The sequence below is a fragment of the Pristis pectinata genome, chromosome 2 (genome assembly GCF_009764475.1).
Source record: "Pristis pectinata isolate sPriPec2 chromosome 2, sPriPec2.1.pri, whole genome shotgun sequence".
Lineage (NCBI taxonomy): Eukaryota > Metazoa > Chordata > Chondrichthyes > Rhinopristiformes > Pristidae > Pristis > Pristis pectinata.
The window spans coordinates 112,489,135-112,501,651 of NC_067406.1; the positions used below are offsets into that span (position 1 = coordinate 112,489,135).

The 12,517-nt window shown below is 40.4% G+C and overlaps 1 protein-coding gene across 2 annotated transcripts in view; it reads right to left on the reverse strand.

Annotated features, from left to right (window-relative positions):
• The window catches only part of nr3c2 (nuclear receptor subfamily 3, group C, member 2), a 269,119-nt gene that overhangs the window by 52,410 nt on the left and 204,192 nt on the right, over window positions 1–12,517 (reverse strand). The window lies entirely within an intron of this gene.

Consider the following 12,517-nt stretch of genomic DNA (forward strand, 5'->3'; position numbering starts at 1 on the left):
TAGAGAATTAGCCAAGACCGACAGTCCGGTGCAGTCTGATGTGGTTCCTTGTGACAGTCCTAAACAGGAAGAAAATTATGATGCCTTATCTGAGACTTTTCTGTCTTCACTGGAGGATCAACATCCTTATAGTGAGCCTGAATTTAAAGATTTGTCTTTGTCGAGGAAGGATTTTATGGTGGAACAGACAAAGGACCCTGAGTTGACAGAATTGAAAGAAAAAGCACTCTCATGTGAGGAGATTGAAAAAGTGCCAATTGGATATTATGTCAAAAATGGAGTATTAATGAGGAAATGGAGACCTCCTCATGTTCCTGTTAATGAGGAATGGGAAGTTATTCATCAGGTTGTTGTTCCAAAAGTTTATAGGGATGAAATTTTAAACCTGGCCCATAGTATGCCTTTGGGTGGTCATTTTGGGGTGAATAAAACTGTAGGGAAGATCTTGAAACAATTCTATTGGCCTGGTTTGAGAAAAGATGTGGTGATGTTTTGTCAAACCTGTCACACATGTCAAGTGGTAGGTAAACCAAATCAAAAACCTCCTGTGGCTCTGTTGAAACCAATTCCTGCTTTTGGTGAACCCTTTTCGAAGGTGATTATGGACTGTGTTGGCCCATTACCAAAGTCTAAGACTGGAAATCAGTATTTGTTAACCATCATGTGTGCCACTTCTAGATTTCCAGAGGCAATACCCCTTAGAAATATTAAGGCCAAGACGGTGTCAAAGGCTCTTTTAAAATTTTTTACCTTGTTTGGTTTGCCAAAAGAAATCCAATCTGATCAAGGTAGTAATTTTATGTCAAATTTTTTTCAACAACTAGTCTATGAGCTGGGAGCAAAGCAGATTGTATCATCTGCATATCACCCAGAATCTCAAGGAGCTCTGGAGAGATTTCATTCTACTCTCAAAAATATGCTGAAGACTTATTGCTTTGAAAACACAAAGGATTGGGACGAAGGTATTCATTTACTTTTGTTTGCCGTTAGAGATTCAATCCAAGAGTCAATAGGATTTAGTCCGTTTGAGCTTGTATTTGGACATAGGGTGAGAGGACCTTTGGAGTTGTTGAGAGAGCAATGGGTTAATGAAGAAGTGCACTTGAGTCTGTTGGACTATGTCCAAAAATTTAAAACTCGGTTGGAGAGAGTCTGCCAGCTAGCGAGAGAGAATTTGAAAACTAGCCAGATAAGAATGAAGGCATATTTTGATAGACGTGCTCGGCCTAGGACATTTGCAGTGGGGCAAAAGGTGTTGGTATTTTTCCCTAGCCAAAATAATCCATTGCAATCTCGTTTTTCTGGACCCTATGTTATTGAATCTCGAGTGACTGATTTAACATATATAATCAAAACACCAAGAAAACACAACTCTGTCATGTAAACATGCTAAAGCCTTATTATGAGAGGGATTCAGTTGTGGCCTTGGTGGATGATGTAAAGGTTGTTTCTAGAATGCCTGATGTTGATGTTGAGGAAGGTCAATTTAGACCAAATATTGTTCCATCGAAACTAAAAAACCAAAATATCCTGGAGAACCTTGAAATGAAGTTGGACCATTTACAAGTTTCACAAAAACAACAGATGAGAGAATTAATTTTAAAATTTAAAAATCTGTTCCCAGATGTTCCAAACAGAACATCGATAATTACCCATGATGTTGATGTTGGGGATGCAAAACCAATCAAACAACACCCATATCGAATGAATGTGGAAAAAAGTAAACTTGTTGATCAGGAACTAAAGTACATGTTGGAAAATGATATTATTAGACATTCTACTTCAAACTGGAGTTCGCCCTGTGTTATTGTACCTAAACCTGATGGAACTGTTAGATTTTGCACAGATTACAGGAAAGTGAATGCTGTAACAAAGTCAGATGCTTACCCTATTCCTAGGGTGGATGACTGCATAGATAGAGTGGGAAAGGCAAAATTTCTTACAAAGATTGACCTATTAAAAGGGTACTGGTGTGTTCCATTATCAGATAGAGGAAGGGAGATTTCAGCCTTTGTAACCCCTTCTGGATTGTATGAATACAATGTTTTACCATTTGGAATGAAAAATGCTCTGGCAACATTTCAACGAATGATTAATTCAGTGATTCATGGGTTAAAACATACAGATGCTTACATTGACGACTTAGTGACTGGGAATGATACTTGAGAAGATCACATCTCTGCGTTAGAAAGGTTGTTTGAAAGACTTTCCAAGGCTAACCTTACAGTTAACTTGGCTAAAAGTGAATTTGGCCACGCCACTGTGACGTATCTTGGGTATGTTGTAGGTCAAGGCAAGCAAGCTCCTGTTCAGGCAAAAGTTCAAGCAATATCTGAGTTCCCTATTCCCACAGGTACGAGGACTGTTAGAAGATTTTTGGGAATGGTTGGATATTATCGAAAATTTTGTAAAAATTTGCTGATATTGCTCTTCCCTTAACTAATCTTCTGAAGAAGGGAGTAAAGTTTGTTTGGACAGATTCTTGTCAAGAAGCATTTGAGAAGCTGAAAGCCATTTTATGCTACCATCCTGTGCTCAAAACACCTGACTTTGAAAAGCCATTTTCATTAGCAGTAGATGCCAGTGATGAAGCTGCAGGAGCTGTGTTGTTGCAGAAGGGTGACCTTGATGATATTGACCATCCTGTAGCTTACTTTTCAAAGAGATTTAATGAGCATCAAAAGAATTATTCCACCATAGAGAAAGAATTACTGTCGCTTGTTTTAGCCTTGCAACATTTCAGTGCATATGTTTGCACCGCTCAGAAACCATTGACTGTATATACAGATCATAACCCATTGGTGTTTCTGAGCCGAGTCAAAAACAAGAACAGAAGGCTGTTAAACTGGAGATTAATTTTGCAAGAGTTTGATCTCATGATAACTCACATTAAAGGCAAAGGTAATGTGATTGCTGATTGTCTTTCCCGATGTTAAATGGGAAACATGTATCTGTACTAATCTGATATTCTGTAGTTGTGTAGCATGATAATTATTAACATTACTAACTGTATGCGCGGTTAAATTTTTCTTGGGAAAAATTCTTTTTAGCTGGGAGGTGTTACGGACTCAGTGAATGTCCCTTTAAGATAGAGTGTGTGTGTGTGTGTGTGTGTGTGGGGCGTGCTTACGTCAATAGAAGATAAAGGACGTAATGATGTTGTTGAAGAAGCAGAAGAAGAAGAGGAAAGAAAGAGAGAGAGCGAGAAGAAAGGGGAGAGAGAGAGAGAAGGGAGAGAGACACCAGCCTGCTAGTTTTCTCTATCAATGGATGAGAAACAATAACTGTGTCTACCAATGAAATCCATGTATGGAAGTTGGAAGTAATCTGGTGGAGTTCACTTTGTTGCTGACCTGTAGAAGGAAGCAGGTATTTGTGTGTGGACGACCACGATTTGGATGCTTTTCGGGGTGAGGAAGTCACTATCGAGTAAACACTGGAGTGTCGTTTGGGTTCCATCGTGGAACATTTGGATTTCGTATTTACTCTCTCTATGTTTCTCTATGTCTACGTCTTATCTTAAGACAATGGTGGTTGTTGAAGAAGCCCTTGCTCATGTTTCACCTTATGGCTTGCGGAAGTGAACTTTAAGAACCATTCCTGAACTGGGAGTTTTGGACTTTGCCACACACACACACACACACACACACACACACACACACACACACACACACACACACACACACACAAAGAGTTTAGTTTTGGGGTTAACGTTCAAGGTTTAACATTTTTGAATTCTAACATACTAACATTTTTACTTTTATTTTACGTATTATCATAAGTAGTGATTAATAAAATAGTTTTTAACACTGAATCATGCTCAGTGTGTTTCTTTTGTTGCTGGTTCGTGACATTAGCCATGGGTGAGGTGCCGGAGGACTGGAGGGTAGCTAATATTGTTCTGTTGTTCAAGAAAGGCTCTAACAATAAGATGATAAATTATAGGCCAGTGAGCCTGACGTCAGTCATGGGTAAGTTATTGGAAGGTATTCTAAGGGACAGGATATATAAGTATTTGGATACACTGGGCCTGATTAGGCATAGCCAACGTGGCTTTGTGCGTGGTAGTTGATGTCTAACCAATCCTGCAGAGTTTTTTTTGAGGAGGTTGCCAAGAAGGTCAATGAGGGAAAGGTAGTGGATGTTGTCTACATGGACTTCAGCAAGGCCTTTGACAAAGTCCCACATGGGAGGCTGGTCCAGAAGGTTAAGTCACTTGGCATTCAGGATGAAGTAGTCAATTGGATTCAACATTGGCTTAATGGGAGAAGCCAGAGAGTGGTAGTAGATGGTTGTCTCTCTGAGTGAAGGCCTGTGTCCAGTTGTGTGCTGCAGGGATTGGTGCTGGGTCCATTGTTGTTTATCATCTATATTAATGATTTAGATGAGAACGTGGTAAACTGGATCAGTAAATTTGCAGATGACACCAAGATTGGGGGCATAGTGGACAGCGAGGAAGGCTATCAAAGCTTGCAGCGTTATCTTGACCAGCTACGTAAATAGGCTGAAAAATGGCAGATGGAATTTAATGTAGACAAGTATGAGGTGTTGCATTTTGGGAGAACAAACCAGGGTTAGACTTACACAGTGAATAGTAGGGCTCTGTGCGGTAGAACAAAAGGACGTGGGAATACAGATCCATAGTTCCTTGCAAGTGACGTCACAGGTAGATTAAGGTCATAAAAGAAAGCTTTTGGCACTTTGGCCTTCATAAATCAGGGCATTGAGACAGGAGTTGGGATGTTATGTTGAAGTTGTACAAGACATTGGTAAGGCTGAATTTAGAGTATCGTGTGCAATTCTGGTCACCTACCTACAGGAAAGATATCAATAAGCTTGAAAGAGTGCAGAGAAAATTTACAAAGATGTTGCTGGGACTTGAGGACTTGAGTTATAGGGAAAGGTTGAATAGGTTAGGACTTTATTCCCTAGTGGGCAGGAGAATGAGGGGAGATCTTACAGAAGTATACAAAATTATGAGGGGTATAGATAGGGTGAATGCATGCAGGCTTTTTCCCTTAAGGTTGGGTGAGACCAGAACTAGAGGACATAGGTTTAGGGTGAAAGATGAAATATTTAAGGGAAATCTGAGGGGAAACTTCTTCACTCAGTGGGTGGTGCGAGTGTAGAGCGAACTGCCAGTGGAAGTGGTAGATGCAGGTTCAATTGTAACATTTAAGAGAAGTTTGGATAGGTATATGAATGGGAGGGGTTTGGAGGGCTATGGTCTGGGTGCAGGTAGATGGACTAGGCAGAAGATCAGGCGGCACGGACTAGTTGGGCTGAAGGGCCTGTTTCTGTGCTGTAGTATTCTATGACTCTAATTGCAGTAAGACATCTTTAGTCATATATTCAGGATCTCTTTCAATAAAGATCAACGTATCTTTTGCCTTCCAATTTGCTAATCTCTGAATTTATTTAGTAAATACGGAACCTACAGAGTAATTTATAATCATTTGGATTTGTTTATAGCATGGGAAATTTTTGTTTTTTTTTAAGTGTCTAGGGTTTCACAGATATTTCTGTGTATACAAACAGAAGGAATGAAGACAGTAATGAAGCCATTCTGTTTTAACTGCTTCTTCACTTCTTTTCCCCTGCAGAGGAGAGCTAAATATGCCACAAGTGAGTATGTAAACATGACAGCTTCATTAGAAATATACATCTGTATATAGTGTCTTTGTTAAATCATTAAGTAATTCACCTAATTTATTTCATTGCGCTCACTGGTTACTGGTTACGACTGGCAGAAGCCTGGACCCATCTCTCTGGGGATTGGCAAAAGACGTGGAAAGAATAGTGTAGTAAATAACATAACAATAGAATTATCCCAAAGAATGTTTTGAATTTAATGTGAGCACCATTTTACAGTGCATTACAGATTAGCGATTATGCCTTTCTAAGTCTGTAAATACTAAAAGTGCTATAAATTAATAGGCAAGTATTTATGACATCATGGTGGCTGTGAACAGCAAGTCTTCCAGGAAAATAAAACCTAGGATAAGAATAGCCTTTTCAAATCTGATTTTATGCAAATTGACTCTAAGCTGAATCCTCCCTAAAGAAAAATGTTAAGATTCCTTAAACAGCACAAGAGGTCAGGTCTTGCTTATAAACTTACTCATTATTAAATAATACAAATCACTGACTGTTACAGCTGCTCGGGGTTTTTAAGTAAGACAAACACACAGACATTGTTTATTATCCTCAGTGGAAGCATTGCAATGAGTAAAAATTCCCACAGTTATTCTTTCGCAATTCAAATTAGGGCCCAAGTAGAAATATACTATGTTCCTTTCTCACTATGTCAATATAATGTTTGCCTAGAAATTAGACTGTGTAGTCACCCAGGTTTGTGTGTGCTATATGATCTAATTTCAATGAAAAATGAAAAGTAACTGAAAATCGAGGACTTCAAGAGATTTGCACAAAGCTCATGATTTTTGTTCCAGGATCTCTATGCATCTGACACACACACATGTGGACCTCACACATGTATTCAACAGCATTCAATGAATGTCCAGATGTTACTTTCTCAATACTCACTCTGAAATGCCCAAACCATGCTGTGCTGAACACAGGGAAGTTGTACAGAAACAGGCTTTCACCATGCTTGTGAAACCTTTTCCAGCATGACTTAAAAGGACACTGTCTAGGTAGCTGCTAGAACAGAGTTGTGAACCCATCTCAGGTTGGTCTCGTTCAACATAGGTTTTATCTCAGGACCCCACCTTCCAGCTTGGATTCGCCCAACCCACTGCACATTCACCGATTAGCCAGCTTGATCCAATTCCTTCTAATCATCAATAAACCCTACTAACAGCCACCAAGTTTACCTCTAATTCTAACCATCCACTATGCACCCATTGACAACCAACACCAAACTTTCAAGGCTTTCCCACCACTACAGAGCCCCTGCCAATAAACTTAACAACTGAATACTGATATCTTGACTATCAATCCCACCTATTAGCTCCCAAACCTACCTCCCAATTACCAATCCTACCCTTATTTCCACAACCCCAACAATCATGCCTATTCTGCAACGACTGATCCTACTCCCCAAGGAGCCAACCTTTCCCCAATCCCTCTACCCATCCATCCAGCTGAACCTCCCTATAGCTACCGCTTCTCTACCACGTGTCTTTCTCCCTTGAGACTTCCCAGAAGACCCATACCTGAATCAACCCCAGACTCTCAGAATAAGTGAAGGAAAAGTCCTTGGTCATACTGTGCTCTTTGGTAGCACACTTGCCTTTGGTCTTGTGTGCCACTAAGTTCTGTACGTGTGGGCTTTCCAACAAAACATCTGTTAACAATGTTCAAACCATCTATATAATGCACCTTCAGAGATGCTGATCAATTTCTTGGCAGTAATCTTTAAAGAAGTGCAATTAAACATTTATTAATTTAATACTTTGGGACCCCCTGGATTTTAGATTCTGTGCACTTAATGCCACTAACAATTTCCTGGATTACCAGGGTGAAGTCTGAGACTGGCTCTTGTCTCCTTTATCCCACTCTGTATGAAGCAGGCAATACTTTATACATTTCAGCCTAAATGTTAACCAAATTAGGCCAGGAAGGAGCCAGATCTGTCTTCACCTTAACTGATATAGTTTTCCATTTGATGTAATACATTAACTCTTAAAGAAATCAATCAGATCTCAGAGAATATCTGAGCTACTGAGACTGTCACACATTTCTCAGTGCCTAGTTCAGTGAATTAATGGATTCAGTTGAATCACAAGATTATCCTTGTGATTAAGAAAATGAGCAGCATCAGACCAAGAAAATAGCATACGGAGAAACTAGCCTAGACTGATGGATCTGAAACCTTTTATGATTACCAAAGGATTCTCAGGTGAGACCATTTTGTGCACTATGCTGGCAGATCCCAATTCACCTCCTGTTTTCTCTCTCCACCTCCCTATTTTTGTTTACCTCTCTCTCTCTCTCTGGGTTCATTCTCCTCCCTTTCAAATTTTCTGCTTTGTTTTTGCTCTATTTCCTCTCCTGCTTACTTACTTGGGGTTCATTGCATGAACAGATAAGAACAATTGCATTTTTGGTTAGAAAAATAGTCAGCACTACTGGAAATGTGATTACAATATATATTTCTGCACACAATATAGAAGTATAATACAGGCTTTAATGCATTTTTTTGGTGAAGTGCATATATAAAAAAGCAGCATTTTGATTATTGGAAATCCTATACTTCCTTAGTTTCTGCATAGATCATCTGATAAAATTATATTCAAAATGGGTGAAAACACCAGAAACTTTAGAATGGAGAAGAGTGTTGTTATCAAGCTCAGTTCAACCAATTGGAGTACCTACTCCATGTCTGTAAACCTAGCCCAAAAGAAAACAAGTGCTCCAAAAGGTCATGGCAAAGAAAAAGAGGTATTATGAATGGAGGGCAAGGGTAGATCAAGTACATCTTGCAGTATGAGTCAATGGTCTCAGCAGTCACTCTGTTAAAGTTGAAGTGTCTTTGTAAATGCCTGACAAAAATCTGGAAGATGCAGTAAGATATTTGAAAATTTTCAGACCACAATTTCAAACACTAGTGAAAGAGTAAGACTGAATGATGGTAACTTTTTAAAAATATATAAAAGGAGCACTTTAAAGTATGGAAATATTTCCTATACAACATACCTAAAAGTACTTTAAGCGATGATTGCATGTGGCTGAAGGACAGGGACAGGTCAAGCGAGGAGGCAAGAAGATGGCAGATGGATTATGATGTAAAGTTACACTTTGGTGCAAAAAATAGGAAAACAATGTTTTTTTACAGAGTGAAGAACTAATAAAAAGGAAGGGATCTTGGTATGCTGGTCCATGAGAAGCAGAGGTAAACAAGTAATTAGAAAGGAAATAGTACATTGCCCATTATTGGAAGGATGTTGGCTTACAAAAGTAAAAGAGTCACATTCGGATTTCCATGTGCAGTTTTGCCCTGCATACATAAAGAGGGATATACTTGTCTTGGAGTCAGCATGGTATGACTCCTAGGATCGGAAGAATGTCCTATAAGGAGAATTTAAGAAGGACTGGCAATATAATCACTGGTTTTGAAGACTGAGAGGTCTTTGAGTTATGAAGATTCTAAGAAAAATTGACAGGTTAGTGTATAGAAATAGGAAGATAGAATAGCTAAATGCGTGGCTAAGGAGCTGGTGCAGGGGGCTCAGATATTTGGATAACTGGAATCTCTTCTGGGGCAGAGGCAACCTTTATAAGAAGGTAAGGTTGCACATAAACTGGAGGGGGACCAATATCCTGGCAGGGAGGTTTGGAAGTTTGCCAGTGCTGCTCTTGGGATGGTTTAAATTAGTGACCTGGTGAGGAGTGGGGGGGGCGGAGGGGAGGATGGAGATGGAGGTAGGACCCAAACTGAGAGTGCAGCAGAAGGGAAGAGAGAAGCATATATAGTAAAGGGAGCAGGCAAGTTTAGTGGGCTCAGTATTCCTAGGTACAGTATTTTCAGACATGACAAGGAGTTTCCAAAAGAGGAGGAGGTGTTGCACTCCTGATATGCAGATCAGGGATAGCATTACAGCAGTACTCAGGGAGGATTTCCTGGAGGGATCAGTAAATGAAACTATGTCAGCAGAGCTTAGAAATAAGAAAGGGGCAATCCTTTTGATGGGATTACACTATCGGCCTCCAAATAGTAAGCAGGATTTGAAAGCACAAATATGTAGAGAAATAGCAGTAGGATGTAAACGCAATAGGGTTGTAGTAGTGGGTGATTTTAACTTTCCTAATATTGACTGGGATTGCCTTAATGCAGGGGCCTAAAGGGGGTGAAATTTGTTAAATGCATCCAGGGAGGTCTTTTAAAACAGTATGTTGAGAGTTTCACTAGGGAGGGAGTTGCACTCGACCTTATTTCAGGGAATGAGGATGAGCAAGTGATGAAAGTGTCTGTGGAGGAACCTTTTGCGAACGATGACCGCAATTTGGTAAGCTTTAAGGTAATTATGGAGAGGATAAGGTTGGATCTGGAGTTAAGTCCTTAACTGGGGAAGGGCTGACTTCAATAGTATAAGACAGAACCTGTCGAAAGTAGATTAGGAGAAGTTGCTGGAGGGAAAAACAACTTCCAATAAGTGGGAGGCACCTAAAAGCAAAATAGTTTGAGTTCAGAGTCAGCATGTTCCTGCAAGGGTAAGAAGCAAAGATTAGAGAACTTTAGTTAACAAAGGAAATTGAGGGTTTGATCAAGAAAAAGGAAGCACATGTAAGAAACTGTTATCAAGTGAGTTCTTTGAGGTTTGTAGAGAATATAGGAGAGATCTTAAGAAAACAGTTTGAAGAGCAAAAAGGGGTCATGACGTGACCCTGGCCAACAGAATTAAATAAAATTTCAAATCTTTTATAAATATATTGGAAGAGGGTGGCTAGCGATTGTTCTCACTGCAGCACAGCAGGCTGAGGGGTGACCTTTTAGAGGCTTATAAAATTAAGAGGGCATAGACAGGGTAGATAATAAGTCTTTTTCCAAGGGTAGAGCATTCTAAAATTGAAGGATGTAGGTTGGAGGTGAGAGGGGAGATATTTAAAGAAGACCTGAGGGGCACAGAGGGTGGTAGGTAAATGGAACAAGCTGCCATTGGAGGTGGTAGAGGCAGGTATAATCAATTTTTTAAAAAGCATTTGGACAGGTTCATGGATAGAAAAAGAATAGAGGGATATGGACCAAATGCAGAAAAATGGGATTAGCACAGACAGGCATCTTGACCAGCATGGGCGAGTCGGGCCGAAGGGGTCTGCTTCTGTGCTGTATGATTCCAGACACTAAGTGATAAATTCCACTGGCAGGAGAGCCTAGAACTAGGTGGTACTGTTGGAGGATATGGGGTCAGCTATTTAGGACTGACATGAAGAGAAATTTCTTTATGCAGAGGGTTGTAAATCTTCAAAATTATTTACTGTAAAGGGCTCTAGTTGTTTAATCCTTGAGTATAGTTAAGGCTGCAATCAATAGATTTTTGGACACTAGAAGAATCAGAGGAAGTGTGGATTGGACTTGAAAGTGGACTCAAGGCATAAGATAAGCCATACTTTTACTGAATGGCAAAGCTGGCTTGAGTTTTTCCAAGGAGGTGACGAAGGTGATTGATGAAGGTAGAGCCATGGATGTAATCTACGTCTACATGGATTTTAGTAAGGCGTTTGACAAGGTCCCTCATGGGAGGCTGATCCAGAAGATTAAAATGCATGGGATCCGCAGTGACTTGACCACTTAAATTTAGAATTGGCTTGCCCATAGAAGCCAGACGGTAGCGATCGATGGGACTTATTCTAGCTGGATGTCAGTGACTAGTGGTGTTCCGCAGGGATCCGTACTGGGACCTCTGCCCTTTATGAATATACTTTATTTATTTATATATGACCTGAATGAAAATGTAGATGGATGGGTTGATAAGTTGGCAGATGATACAAAGGTTGGTGGTGTTGTGGATAGCGCAGAAGATTGCCAAAGGATAGAGCGGGACATAGATAGTTGCAGATGTGGGTGGAAAAACAGCAGATGGAGTTTAATCTGGCCAAATGTGAGGTGTTGCACTTTGGGAGATCAAATGTAAAAGGACAGTACACTCTTCATGGCAAGACCCTTTACAGTGTTGATGTACAGAGGGATCTTGGGGTCCAAGTTCATAGCTCCCTGAAAGTGGCTGCACAGATTGATAGGGTGGTAAAGATGGTATATGGCATGCTTGCCTTTATTATTCAAGGCATTGAGTTCAAGAGTCGGGAATTCATGTTGCAGCCTTATAAAGCTCTGGTAAGGCTGCATCTGGAGCACTGCATTCAATTTTGGTTGCCCCATTATAGGAAGGATGTGGAGGCTTTGCAGAGGGTGCAGCAGAGGTGTACCAGGATGCTGCATGGATTAGATGCCATTTGCTATAAGGTGAGGTTGGACAAACTTGGGCTGTTTTCTCTGGAGTGGCAAAGGCTTGAGGGGAGGCCTGATAGAGGTTTACAAGATTATGAGAGGCATGGATAGAATAGACAGCTGGTATCTTTATCCCAGGGTTGAAATGTCTAATACTAGAGGGCATGCATTTAAGGTGAGAGGGGGTAAGTTCAAAGGAGATGTGTGGGGCAAGTTTTTTTTTCCACAGAAAGTGGTGGGTATCTGGAATGCGCTGCCAGGTGTGGTGGAGGAGGCAAATATGATACAGGCATTTAAGAGGCTCTCAGACTGGCACACAAATGTGCAGGAAATGGAGGGATAAGGACCTTGTGCAGGCAGAAGTGATTAATTTAGTTAGGCATTTAATTACTGGATTAATTAATTCGGCAGCATGTCGTGGACCGAAGGCCCTGTTCCTGTGCTGTACTTTTCTGTGTTCTATGACTGTTAAGCTGTGCATCCTGGACCAGGTCACACAGGTGCTGCTGAATTATACATCTTGTTTTCCTGGAATATCTAATTTAATTCCATTTAGGAGATGTCATACTAGCTCAATGCCAGGATCTATTATGCTGTTAAGAGACT